Source organism: Lolium rigidum, chromosome 3 (assembly GCF_022539505.1).
Source record: "Lolium rigidum isolate FL_2022 chromosome 3, APGP_CSIRO_Lrig_0.1, whole genome shotgun sequence".
Classification (NCBI taxonomy): Eukaryota; Viridiplantae; Streptophyta; class Magnoliopsida; order Poales; family Poaceae; genus Lolium; species Lolium rigidum.
In genome coordinates, this window is record NC_061510.1 from 29,936,642 (window position 1) to 29,950,056 (window position 13,415).

General features: G+C 44.2%; 1 long non-coding RNA gene across 1 annotated transcript; it reads left to right on the top strand.

Annotated features, from left to right (window-relative positions):
* The first annotated feature begins 835 nt into the window (after positions 1 to 835).
* Positions 836 to 5,810, top strand: LOC124701362. Its single transcript, XR_007002007.1, has 2 exons — positions 836 to 1,773; positions 1,947 to 5,810. It is a non-coding gene; the product is annotated as an uncharacterized LOC124701362 (long non-coding RNA).
* Positions 5,811 to 13,415: the final 7,605 nt, after the last annotated feature.

A 13,415-nucleotide genomic window follows, 5' to 3' on the forward strand; every position in this document is an offset into this window, starting at 1 on the left:
GCGACCTTATTTACAACGTGGTCCATTCACTATTCTGACTGATCATAAAAGTCTTGTGAATCTACAAGATCAACATCTGACAATGGAGTTACAACATAAAGCAATGGCTAAGATGGTTGGGCTCCAATTTCATTTGAAATATAAAAAGGGAAGTGGAAATTGTGCCGCTGATTCTCTTTCTCGAGTGGCACATTTGATGGCTGTATCAGCAGTATCGTACTGTCGGCTAGAATGGGCTCAAGAGGTCATCAACTCCTATACCACTGATAGCAAGGCACAAGAACTCTTGGCACAGTTAGCAATTGTGAGCCCTGATCAGAAAGGCCATACATTGCATGAAGGGTTGATTCGATATAAAGGAAGGCTGTGGATTGGCAATAATTCGGTAAACAAAATTAATTAATGCCATGCATTCCAGTGCAATAGGGGGACACTCAGGTGTGCGCGCAACATATCAGCGTGTACGGAAGCAATATTACTGGCCAGGTATCAAGCAACAAGTGGAGCAGTATGTTAAGCAGTGTCAGCTCTGCCAGCAAGCCAAACATGAGAACACCTTACCAGTTGGGTTGCTTCAGCCACTACCAATGCCTTCTCGTCCTTGGTCCCATATTCTTTAAAACAAGTAATCCTGTTGAGATTGGTGGCCTCTCAGCGCTCGGCCGATGGCCTGATGACGTTTACATTGTGGTGTGGGTCTGCGGTGATACGTGCCTCCCGCTGATTCCTTTGCCGGTGCCGCTCGACGCGTGCCCCGTCCCGGAGGTAGGCCCTCGCAGCGTCGCACCCCCATCCACTCCCTAGACCCAGCCCCACACTCATTCTCCTCTTTCTCCCGGGCAGGGCACTCTAGGGTTTCTGGCCGCCGCCCCGTCCAGTTAAGGTCGCCGCCCAGTCGTCGGATCGGAGGTCCACGGGTGAGAAGGGAGTGGAGGAAGAGGGAGGTGCGCCGTAGGGCTTGAGCGCCTACACGGCCGATGTCCTTGGCGCCGGATGGCTTGAGCTCCCGGTCTCGGCCGCCGTCCACGGCCGCCTGCCTCTCTGCCTGCCAGCAGCTCCAGGCGGAGCCGTCCTCGAGCGGCAGGTGGTAGGCTGTTAGTGGTGGTTCACCTCACCCCATCTTTGTTCTCCAGCTGCTGCAACTCCCCGCATCGTGGGTAATGCCCGGCGGCGTGGAGGGATCTTGCGGGTCAGGGCGCAGAGGTAGGAACGACATGGACAACCACCTGCCTCTCCACCAGCAGCTCCCGGCCGTGGCTTTCACCTGGAATTGCAACACCTATTGGTTATTAATTTCAGCGTTGTGGACAGGCTTTACCTTCATCTTACCTTTTGGTTTATCGAAATGGATCCTTTTTTACATTGTACCAATGTGCCTTGATGATCTGGATAACCACCCATAGGACAACATCTGCAAGATCTAATAAGTAAATACGAACTGCATATCATGAACAATCTTTCGTTTTAATTTATTGCTAGCTGCATTTTGCCTATTAGTTTCAAGTCCTGTCACTCTCCTAAAACAACTTAGTCTATCTCTGCATAGATGAAGCTAAATCCCATTGTGCACTATATAAATAATTAGATGACCTTTCTCATATACATCCACTATTAGCTGCACTGTGCCAATCAAGTTCCATTATTACTACTAGGGCCAATTGCTACGACAAAGAGACTAGATCGCCTTTTAAGCCAACCAGCCCATAGATGTTGCGTCGACTGACCAGCCGACAGATCTTGCGCCGACTGTGGTGCTCCAGATCCAAAATGGCTGTAAGTATTCGTACCTGTAAGGTGTTTCCATATTTTTATAAGAAAAATTGCAGTGTATAATCATTGTACATCTTAGAGAAACATCGAGTGTGAAACTGATTTCTAATTGTTTAATATCACCTGTGTTTGGAAGAAAATTAAGTTAAAGTCCTATGCATTTTTTTTCTTATCAGGTAACACTTTTATATTTGAGACCGAGTGCTTCACATTATTCTCAATCTTCCAATGATGTGGTGTTTGCAAGTCATTAACGTTTGGTGCGTTCATTTGTATCAAGTGTTCTGGGGTTCATAGAAGCCTCGGGGTGCATATTTCCAAGGTAGCCACTATATATTTCGGTTGCTAGCTATTTGTCGTCAGCGTCATCTAATTTTCAGTTTAATTTCCTACTGTGAATGATTCTTTATTCAGCCATAAGAGAGCTTCAATTAGGCAGCCCCTCGGACACTAGGTAGTGTAACTATGGGACTTACTTCAGAACCTGTAGGGACTATTTGATACTATATTTTTGTCGTAGCGATTGCTACTATCCTTATGCGACATAATGCATGGAAGGTTGTCAGATATTAGGCGATGTGGAAGCCCTTTTGGCTTGAGCAACAAAAGCACAAAAAATTTGCCAGTAAAAAGTAAAAGATAGTACACTGCAGTGGCATGTTATTCCTTTACTATGCATATTTTTTTAGAAGCTCTTCTTTACCATTAAATGATCTGATTATGGCTTCAAAAATTACTTTATTATTTCATGCTTAAGAACATGTATATGAATAAAAGACAAATAACCGGGCGTTTTGATTTTCATTGTAGTAGGAATAAGATGGGGTAAGAATCTGACACTTTACTCAGCATCGGTTCTATCCATTAGTGTTGGTGGTCACTGACTTGGGATTATTGTTGCTGACTTATACGTTTGTTTTCCATCGATCACTCGGAAGATTCGGAAGTTTACAGCATAAAAATCGCAGCATGGCAGCTTTACTGAACTCCCTAGAAAACACCTGTAGTGGTAATACATTTCATTGCTTTGTTTAATTCATTGTTTCTTAACATGTCTACTGTATTGATCAATGAGAACCTCTTTCATTCTCTTTATTTCTTGGCATAAAATTAGGTGGCTTATGATCTTTGTTCGCTTTTAGATCGCACGTATATTTGCTACTTATTTATCAGTAACTATTATCAGCTTATTTGAGATGTATGTTTGTAAATAGGTAACTTACTATGTTAGGACATGATTATCTTAATTAAATATCAACCGCATAGTGTTCTGGAGAACAATCCAGAAATTGGAAACTGATCCATAGTTCAAGAGTAGGGTACTTCAAAATTACATATCTGAATAAGATTTTCTTATTATGGCAACAGTTCAGGGATTAACTTGTGTCTTCAGTTCTTTAATAATAACATAACGCTTGACACACTTGGCTTTGTTATAATAACCTAATTACCTGAAGCATGCTCTATATGAGTCATTTACATTTTGCTTTCGGTTTACTATAGATAAACCGATTACGCTATATATCCAAAGTAAAGTCTCTCTCTAAAATGGTCTATAATTTCTTGGATGTCACTTTCGAAACACGTAAGACATATGGATATCGAATTGTGGAATCGCAATGGTAGTCCATCTGAAAATTTTCTTTCCTGCATGTTGCATTCAAATGTTGGAGCTCATGGTGTACTAAACTGTGGATGCGTTAGAGTCTACAGATTTTTTCTCTATAGCTAATGATGTTAGCAGGTACCTTAGGATATTAGCTACTTTATTGATACAGTCATAGTGGTACTTGATTTTTGTAATTGCCTTAAGAAATCAGAGTTAGTATATGTCTTTTGTATTGAAGCAGAGAATAAAACAAGATAACTAAAACCTTGTGTGTTTCTTCTTAGTACTTTGATATGAGAAATGACAATACATCATGAGTCTTTTTCTTACCACTTCACAGTTGTTCCATGTTCTGAATTAAATATAATTCACGAGGCTGCATGCAAAAATGTGTGGAGTAGCACGTCCTATAATTTTAGCTTCCAATAGTTTTCCCTTTTGGCAATACCAGATCAGTCAGACCAACTCCTATATATAGGAAACATTATAAGTGATCTAAAAAAAAGGAAAGATTATAAGAACCTTTTTTTAACCCAAAAATCCATATTAGCTATTATCTCGGAATTGCTCATTGTATTCAATTTGCTATAGATACGTCGAATATTATGATTTTCCCTTATTTCTCTAACGCTTTTCAAAATAATACGAGACTGCTTAGTATCTCAATTCTCATATATTTGCAATATAAACTTAATGAAGATAATATTCACCGTTTTGCACATTCTTACCCATGTAAAAGTTCTAATTAACATATTGCCCACCCATTTTCCCACAAGCTTCTCCTTTTTCCTTACTCCTATTTTATGTCATTGATACAACATTTCAGAATTTCTTTTAGCCGGGAAGTAAATCAGAACTAGATTGGTAAGCAACAGATGATGCTGAACAAACTATCAAATAATCATATCTTGCACATAAAGGGAGTTTTCAATGTTGTCATGTTCTCTTTATATTATACGATATTCCAAAAGATAATAATAGTAACATTGTTTGTTGTTTCTCCAAAAACTAACTATATAGATTCCTGAATAGTATTATCTGATATTTACGCACTTCCATCTTTTGATTTAAATGGAATAAAGGAAAATTTACAGGATGATCATGTTCTATTTTATATCCTGGTGTGTTTTTCTTCAAAGAAAATGCAGAATGATTTGTCGCTTTGAATCTGTTCTTATATCTAACAATGTTAACAATGGCTGATGAAGTCTACATTCAGGTTTCCTTGGCAAGATTGTGCTTTCAAATAGTTTGATTCGTTTTCTTCAGGGATGGCTGCTTGCTAAATTCATCAGTATGTGCATGCATAGAGATGATCTTGGTTGGTCTAATAATTATTCCGCTCAACAAAATTCATTAGGATTCAAATCCTCCAAGAATCCTATGAAAACCCTACAATCCAAAAAGGCCCTTAGGGCATACTATCGTAAGTGTACTCCACAATCATTGCATATTATGACCGATTATTTATTTCTTGATCTTTTACTTTGCCATCTATGCATGGCATAAGTTCGGCTAAGTATCAGTCTATGTATAATTACCATAGATGGTTCATTGGTTGTTGTATTCAGTTCTTAGTATGCTGATCCAAAGTGACCACACTCTTCCTACAAGAAGTATGCATATGGATGGAAATTTCCAGCACTTTGGAGTATTTTGACTGAAAAATTATAGGCAATTCATGGATGTATATGTGTTATTGTCTGTTTAAATGTGAAGACACACAATCTCCATATGTGAATAGTCTACATACTGATGAACCATGTATCCTTAGATCAACTTGAGAGCAATATTTGTATTTCCCCCCAGAAAAAAGGCAGCTAGATAAAGATTGGTTGGCTGAGCACATAAATTCAGTGTTGGTTTGGACTTTGCATGTTAGTGTTCTATTTCTCATGGGTTGTTGAAGAGGCAGATTTTAGGACTTCAGAAGCCTGCCACAGTTGCAGCTGGAGAGCAAGCCAACGAGCAGTTGTTGTTGGAGAAGAAGGTAGTGGCCGATGGCTGCTGCTGGAGGGGAACATGGCCATGGATTCTTGCTTCAACAACCTGATTCGTCTATTCCTTTGGGCACCTTCCCCAATCCCCTTGGCAGCTCGATCTCACCAGTTGGAGTGTTCCTTTGGCCTGTGATTTTCTGAACATTTTGGTTATGAATCTCAGAATGTCAGTATTGTTCCAATGGAACAGGACGAGGATATGATGAAGTCAGGGCCAAAATCTTGCATGTTTCTGGCCTTATTTTGTCCTCCTGATGATGCATCATTTAGGCACAAAGGTGGGTGGTCAGTATAAAAAAAACACACCTATACAGGCTGTTTTGAACTGTTAATGTCATTTAAGTGGAAAATGGCATATTCCCAAGATTTCTTTATGTAATGGCATATTTCCAAGAGTCCTTTATGTAATGGCATGATTTCAGTTGCCAATAGTTGCAGTGACATATAACCAGTTAACCTCAGAATCTGTATGATCTGATCGGAATAACCACGTGTAGCAACACAAATTCAAAACAAAGCTACCGCCGTCAAATGCATTGAACTAGCCACGTTGTGCCAAATGTGATGCAGGCGGCGAGGCGAAGCTCGCGTGTCCATCTAGTAACCATGGACTTTATTACTGGTTTACCAAAATCTGAAGGCTGTGAGGTAATCTTAGTGGTAGTTGACCGGTTTACTAAATACAGTCATTTTATACCCCTAAAACATCCTTATACAGCCTATTAAGTTGCCACTACCTTTCTTGATAATGTGGTTAAACTTCATGGAGTGCTATTGTCCATTGTTTCGGACAGAGATGCAATATTTACCAGTAAGTTTTGGAAACAGTTGTTCAAAGCTGTAGGTACAAAACTATCATATTCGTCAGCATACCACCCTCGGACAGATGGTCAATCTGAAAGGTTCAACCAGTGCTTGGAGCAGTATTTGCGTTGTGCTGCACATGAGACTCCAAAACAGTGGAAGAAGTGGCTTCCTATGGCAGAATTATGGTACAATTCTTCCTTTCACACCTCACTTGGTTGCTCACCATTCAAAGCTTTATATGGGATTGAGCCCAACTTTGGTGCTATGCCCAATATTGGTGGTGCCACGGATGAAGTTTTGGCAGACATTACAGTGGAACGACATGCCTTTTTAGATCTGTTAAAGGAACAACTGCTACGTGCACAGGTTCGTATGAAGCACCAAGCTGATAAACATCGCTCAGATAGACAGTTTTCTATGGGTGATGATGTTCTGTTGAAACTACAGCCTCATGTTCAGTCGTCTGTAGTAGTACGGCCTTCAGCCAAAATCTCTCTCAGATATTATGGACCTTATAAAGTGTTGGTTAGAGTGGGAGAAGCAGCTTATAAGATTCAGTTGTCGGTTGGGAGCAAGATTCATGATGTATTCCATGTTTCTCAATTAAAACCATTCACTGCCAATTATACTCCTGTGTTTGCTGACTTGCCAGTTACAATGGATTTGTCATCTGGAACTTTTCCACCTCGGGAAATTGTGGAAAGACGGCTGGTCAAGAAGGGAAATGCTGCCATGCCTCAAATCAAGGTGCGTTGGACTAATCTTCCTGATGATTGCACAACATGGGAGGACTATTATGTGTTGAAGAAACGCTTTCCTGATGTTGAATTATGGAAGGAGCTTCCTGCTCAAGGAGGGGACAGTGTCACGTCCCCATCTCCTGAAGTCATGGTGACGGACACCTGTGTTGATCCTGGTTGATCAACTTCAGTTATCAATGTGGTCTTGGTTCAGTTAAGGAACAACTATGATATATTCAGTGAACGGCTACGATGAAGCCTAGTTACTGTCGTGTGCGTGTGGGAGGCATGATATAAGCCTTGGTTCTGTAAGCAGACAATTCATCGATGAACTGAAATCAAAAGTGTCTAATCTCATCCCCTCTTCTCTACTTCCTCATCCCCTTCCTTGTATCCCACGAAATCTGTCAATTCATGTGTGATCCTCTCTGGGTCCTCACACTGTAACTCTTCTGGTTACAATAAGGTAGAGAAAACTCTACCTTCATATATAGAAGTAGATATTACTCAAAAAAAAAGATAATACAAAATATTACACTTGCATACTACCATATACTCAACCATAAAACATTGCACAAAGAGTAAAAGTGATCATACTTCCCTTCTTGTAACTTTTTAACCTTTCTCCCTTTCATTTTCAAGCATCCTTTTTCACTGTCATCTTTATTCCAGTGGGTGGAAGATAAATAGTTACTCTAAGCCAATTTCTAAAGGTAGAGATGCAACTAAAAACAGAAAGCTAGGATACGGATGCTTCAAGATTAAGCCAATTTCTTATAGTGCTCAAAAGACAAAGAAGAAGGTTTCCAAATCGAGAGTGGTGGAATTCAAAAATCTGCAAGGTTGAAGTCCTTCCATTCCAGGGTAGGGAGCGTCTGTGGTTCATCAGCGCGTCGCTTTCGTCGGGTCTACACTGTAGGTTAGTTAGCCCTTTGCCTTTGGTCGATTGGGCTCTTGGTGGGCTCTATCTGTCGGGCTGTTACGTTTTGCCTTAGGCGTGCGTGTCGTTGCAGTGCGTCTTCTCGAGGCGGAGGTGAGTCGGTTCGCTGCTGTTTTGACTAGAGGGATTCGATTTGGTTTCCTGGTGCCCTGGTGGTGGTCTCCTTCTTCTTGACATCTGAGATACGTCGGTCCTTCTTCTTGGCTGCCTGTGTTCTCCGGAGCTCCTTGTTCCCAGCTTTGGTCCGTGCTTTCTCTTACCTTTTCTGCATTCTTCTTCCATCTGGTTGTGGCTCCGGTGGAGTGGGTCGTGGGGAGCGTCTGTTCTAGGCCCTGTGTGTTGTGGATTTGTGTTGGGCATATGTGTAGCGGTCGCCGAGGGATTGGGGCCGATTAGCGGGTAGATTTGTGGATTTGTGAGGCGATTGGGATGTTGTTTGTGTTCGACTTTCTTCAGTTGGTGACACCGTTGGGTTTCTGCTGTGGTTTGGTCAGCGCGTGTGGGTGCGCCTGGGCTGCTCGTGGTGATGCAGGACAGTTCTCTCGGCGTCCTTCTTACCGCGTCTGCATTTGAGGGAGCGTTGCCATGAATCTGCCAGAAGTCTAGCTGTTGCCTTGGAGGGGGACTAGCTGGTCACGTTCATGGACTTCAAATCTGAAGCAAAGCGTGGAGACGAGTGTAGTGCTCCTCTGAATCTTTCTAGAGGCATGAAGTTGTGTGCCTTCGTGATCCAAATCAGATTCATGGCTTGGTCCTCTTGGAAGAATTTCTTACCCTTGTTTGATGACTGGATTAGCTACTAAGCTGGCCATGGTGCGGAGCGCACAAGGGTGGAGATGAGCGTGGTGCTGCAGCCGAATGTGCACATGCCGGAGGGGATTACTCTGTCCCCCATCTTTCGCTCACCTCGCAGCTCTACACGGTGTCTGTCGATGTGATGCTGATGCCAGCACCCAGAAGATTGAAGCCATTACACGCTGTATTTCTGGATCGCTTTAAGATATAGATATCAATGTTTATTTTTATGTGAGTTTCTCTGAATTTTTTTGATCGCTTCAAGATATACGAGATATCAACGTTTATTTTTACGAGATATCAACACATACGAATTTTTTTCACGCGGAGGGATGGAAAGGTGAAGATGTGTGTTTAGCACAAAAGCGTCTTTATCTGGAATTTTCTTGTGTGTTCTTGGGCGTCGAGGGATAAAATCAATGTTTTGACAAAGGATCATTGGAAAGGGCTTGCATCTTTACATGGTCATTAGTATTTTTTTTCATGTGAAGGGATGGAAAAGTGAAAATATGTTCTACCTCAAAACTATCAGTCTTATTTGCTCCCTTGAAACTCTGTGTACCTTCTAGCCAATTGCCATTATCATTTAGAATCGCACATATATAAAAAGAAGTGTATATATGTGTCTGCTTAACCAACACTTCATTTGGTTACTATTATGTTATCTCAATATCCTCAAAACACTAAGGTCCATAGCAAGAAATCAAGGCAATTCCTCAAACATGGATGTAGGAGATGTATGTGTTTTATTTGTCGGTTGCATTGGTCAGCAAGAGAGATCTTTGTCTATGCAGAGTGATTGAATTGAGTTTATTTGCCGTTTTCCTTAACTGAGTTGATATATTTTATTTGCAGCTGGACTTTTAGCTTGATACGTTTTCTTTTTACCCAGCTAAATTAACATATCTGCTTAACCAGATGTATTCAGATCTTGATTGATGTGTTTCTTTGCAGCTGAATTAGCATATATATTGATTATATTGTGTTTTATATTGATGTGTTTCTTTGCCGCCGCGCTACGACAAAACCCGCCGCCGCCGCAGACCCGCTGCCGCCGCCGCACTACGACAAAACCTGCCGCCGCCGCGCTACGACAAAACTCGCCGCCGCTGCAGACCCACTGCCGCCGCCGCACTACGACAAAACCCGCCGCCGCCGCAGAACCGATGTCGCCGCCGCGCAAAACCTAAAACCCTCCGACCAAAAACGCGCAATTTTTTGCGCCTTCGGCGAATACGGCTACACCACATATGACGACTACGACATCGACCATACCTCGACCACGGCTACATCATGCTCGGCTACCTCGACATCGACATCAACAAAACGTCTACGGCAACTCAAGAACTCCAGTCAACAACGTTCGCGTCGTCACTTGCGTCCACGACACTCCCGCTGTGACTGCGGGAGGGAAGAGAAGGAAGTAGAAGGGGACGTTGATGATGACAAGGAGGAGAAGCGATGGGAGCGCGTGACTTCTCCAGTCGCAAGCGTTCGCTTCACTCCCGCTACGACTGAGGGGGGATGTTAGAATATATGTACGGCTGAGATTAGACTAGGTTAAGATCATCTTGTACTCCAAGTCTATCTCCCCCTGGTACCTCTATATATACTCCCAAGGGTCATGGAATAAAACACACAAGAATTAGGGTTCTATATTTTCCACAACCAGAAATCCAGCATAGGAGCATGAATTCATTGTGTTGCAAAACCAAAGGCATTAATCTTTATACTAGGTCCGCTCCTTCTCCAATTATGCAGCAAAGCTCTAGACAAGGTCAGTGCTCCATCTGAAATTATATTGTCATTTATAACCACAGTTTTGTAAAATAACATAATATGACATTGTTTTATTTTACAAGCAGTATGCATCTATTTTGTTTTACTTTTTTTTCGAGAACCCGCAGGAGAGCTACGCGTAATTGTATTAAGCTTAAAAGAGAAAACCCGATTCAGTTTATAAGGTAAACCGGATCCAAAACCCTTACACATGAAGCCTTCCGACGAACAACCCACACCTAAAACGCGACAAGCACACACGCTTAGCCCAACCACCGGCCAAGAATGCACATGATCAGGACACAGATCGACGAGACCGCGTCACAACCAAAGCAGAACATCTCGAAGGAGACCAAAACCCAAGGAAGGCACACGTCAACGTAAAGCCCACCAAAAAGCTTAGAAGAGTCGGCGGCTGGACGGCAAGACCTGGCCGGACCTGAGGAAGCGTCACCAAAGAGATGTTGGCACCAGTGTACATTGCGCCCTCAACACCCACGCTCCGAGTGGCGGTCAACTTTGTCTTTGAGTACCGACATGGGACTCCACGAGCAACCCGAACAGCAACTCCATGGAGGGGACAACACCGTAGCGCCGCTACTGCCGGAAAAGCGAACTAGATCTAGGGTTTCCCCCGTTGCTTAGGAGGAAGTAAGATGAACGTGCCACGCCTTCAAGAAGGTGACGACGCCCGCAAGCGCCATCGTCGTCCTGCAACAGCATAGGGATTTCTCCCGGCCCTTCCATCGGCTTCCATCGGCTCCACAGTCCGCCAAAATGGTACAAGGGATACAACAGCCGGACGCGCGACCCACGAGAGAAACCAGCACTTAACGCCGGCAAGGTCGACGACCGCCTCCAGCTTCACCCTAGCAAGCCCTAGGTTGTTGCCGGCCTTCTTCCACATCCCCTCACTGGTAGGCAAGCAGCGCGGGCCCTCGAGCGACCTCTAGCCACAGCCATGAGGGCGACCAGCAACGGAGGCAGCCACGTCAAGGCTAGGCCACCCCCGAGCCGCACGGGCTCCGTGCGACGCACGAGCCACACGGACGCCGCTCGAAAGCTGCGGCCCTCCAAAGCACGGGCAGGCCCAGATCGGGCCCGCGACGGCCACGCCAGGCTCGAGCGAGCACAGACCACGCCGCCGGCAAGCCGCACCGCCTAGCCACACCGCTGCACAGCACCACCAGCCCACTTCACCGCGCCAGCCGTGCCTCCTGCACCGCCGCGCCCGCCGCTGCCTCTCTGTGCGACTCCGAGAGCGGCCACCTCTCCGCGCGAAAAGGAGACGAAAAGGAGCCCGCCTACCAAGTACCAGAGCCTTCAGCGTGGGGGCACCGCCACCGGCGCCGACGCCGGCAGCGGCCGGTGGAGCTCGAGATCTGGGCGTTTTTTTGGGTTAGGATGCCCTCCGGAGTCGCCCGAGCGAGCGACCCGGGAGGGAGGTCACTTTTTGTGCGGCCCTCTCTAGCTATTTTGTTTTACTTGTTTCGTAGGTCACTAGTAGGAAAAGCCTCATCAGTGGCGCACGAAAATTTGATTCTGTGGCGCACGCCACAGAAACGTCGCCACAAAAATAAGCTTTCTGTGGCGCACCTGATTGTGCGCCACAAAAATAAGGTTTCTGTGGCGCACTTGTTCTTAGGTGCGCCACGTGAAAGGGTGCGCCTACGAATTGCTTCTTAGTGCGCCACAGAATTTGCTTGTATTATACACGATTTTGTGCTGCCTGGTATACATATACGGTTTATACACAGCAATACGGATACACAATACGGATACACAGGTTATATACAGCAACATTCAGATATAATATAAATATCATGTACATTGCACGAGATATAACATAGACATCATCATCACATTACTTAGAGCCCGATCGAGATACATATATAGTGGCAAGTGTCAAATGTTTTGCATACAACTCTTAATTCATACAAAATTCACAATTTCGAGATACAAAGTAGTCTTCATCCGGTTCCTCCTTTGCTCCGTCATCTCTACCCACCAGGCTCGCTTGCATCGAGGTCCTTCCATCCAGTTCCTACTATGATGAAAATGGAAGAAAGTGAGACCAACAAGTATCCGATGCACAAGAGAAATGGAATAAATGCCTCATACATTGTTGGTCAACACAAATATTAACATTCAGGGACGGTGTAAGTGAGACCAAGTCCGATGCACAAGAGATTGATATTTGTGCTATCTTACCAGACTCACTTACGCCGCCCCGAGTGTACGGTGACCAAACATTTTAATCATCGGCATTTTGAAAATGTCAAAGCAAATGGAATGACAAAATGGAATAAGTGCCTCATACATTGTTGGTCAACACAAATATTAACATTTAGAGATGGCGTCGGTGAGACCAAGTCCGATGCACAAGAGATTGATATTTGTGCTATCTTACCAGGCTCACTTACGCCACCCCCAAGTGTACGGTGACCAAACATTTTAATCATCGGCATTTTGAAAATCTCAAAGCAAATGGAATGACAAAATGGAATAAGTGCCTCATACATTGTTGGTCAACACAAATATTAACATTTAGGGATGGGGTAAGCGAGGCCAGGTAGGATGCACAAGAGATTGATATTTGTGCTATCTTACCGGGCTCACTTACGCCACCCCCAAGTGTACGGTGACCAAACATTTTAATCATCGGCATTTTGAAAATCTCAAAGCAAATGGAATGACAAAATAGAATAAGTGCCTCATACATTGTTGGTCAACACAAATACTTTGCGGAAGGGCCCCCTTTCCCCGGTCGGCGTTCGCGTCAACGGGTGCTTGACGACACAACAACGCCGATCTGCATCTCCGGCGCGGAACCACGCCGGTCCCTCGCTGTCCGGTGAACGAGTCCTTGATGCAAAGACGGTGCCGGCCTGCCCAGCATTATGCCGGGCCGTGTTGCCGCGCTTCAAGCCGTGTGTCCCGCGCCCTGCACTGTTCGCCTTCTTGCCCGGTGAACC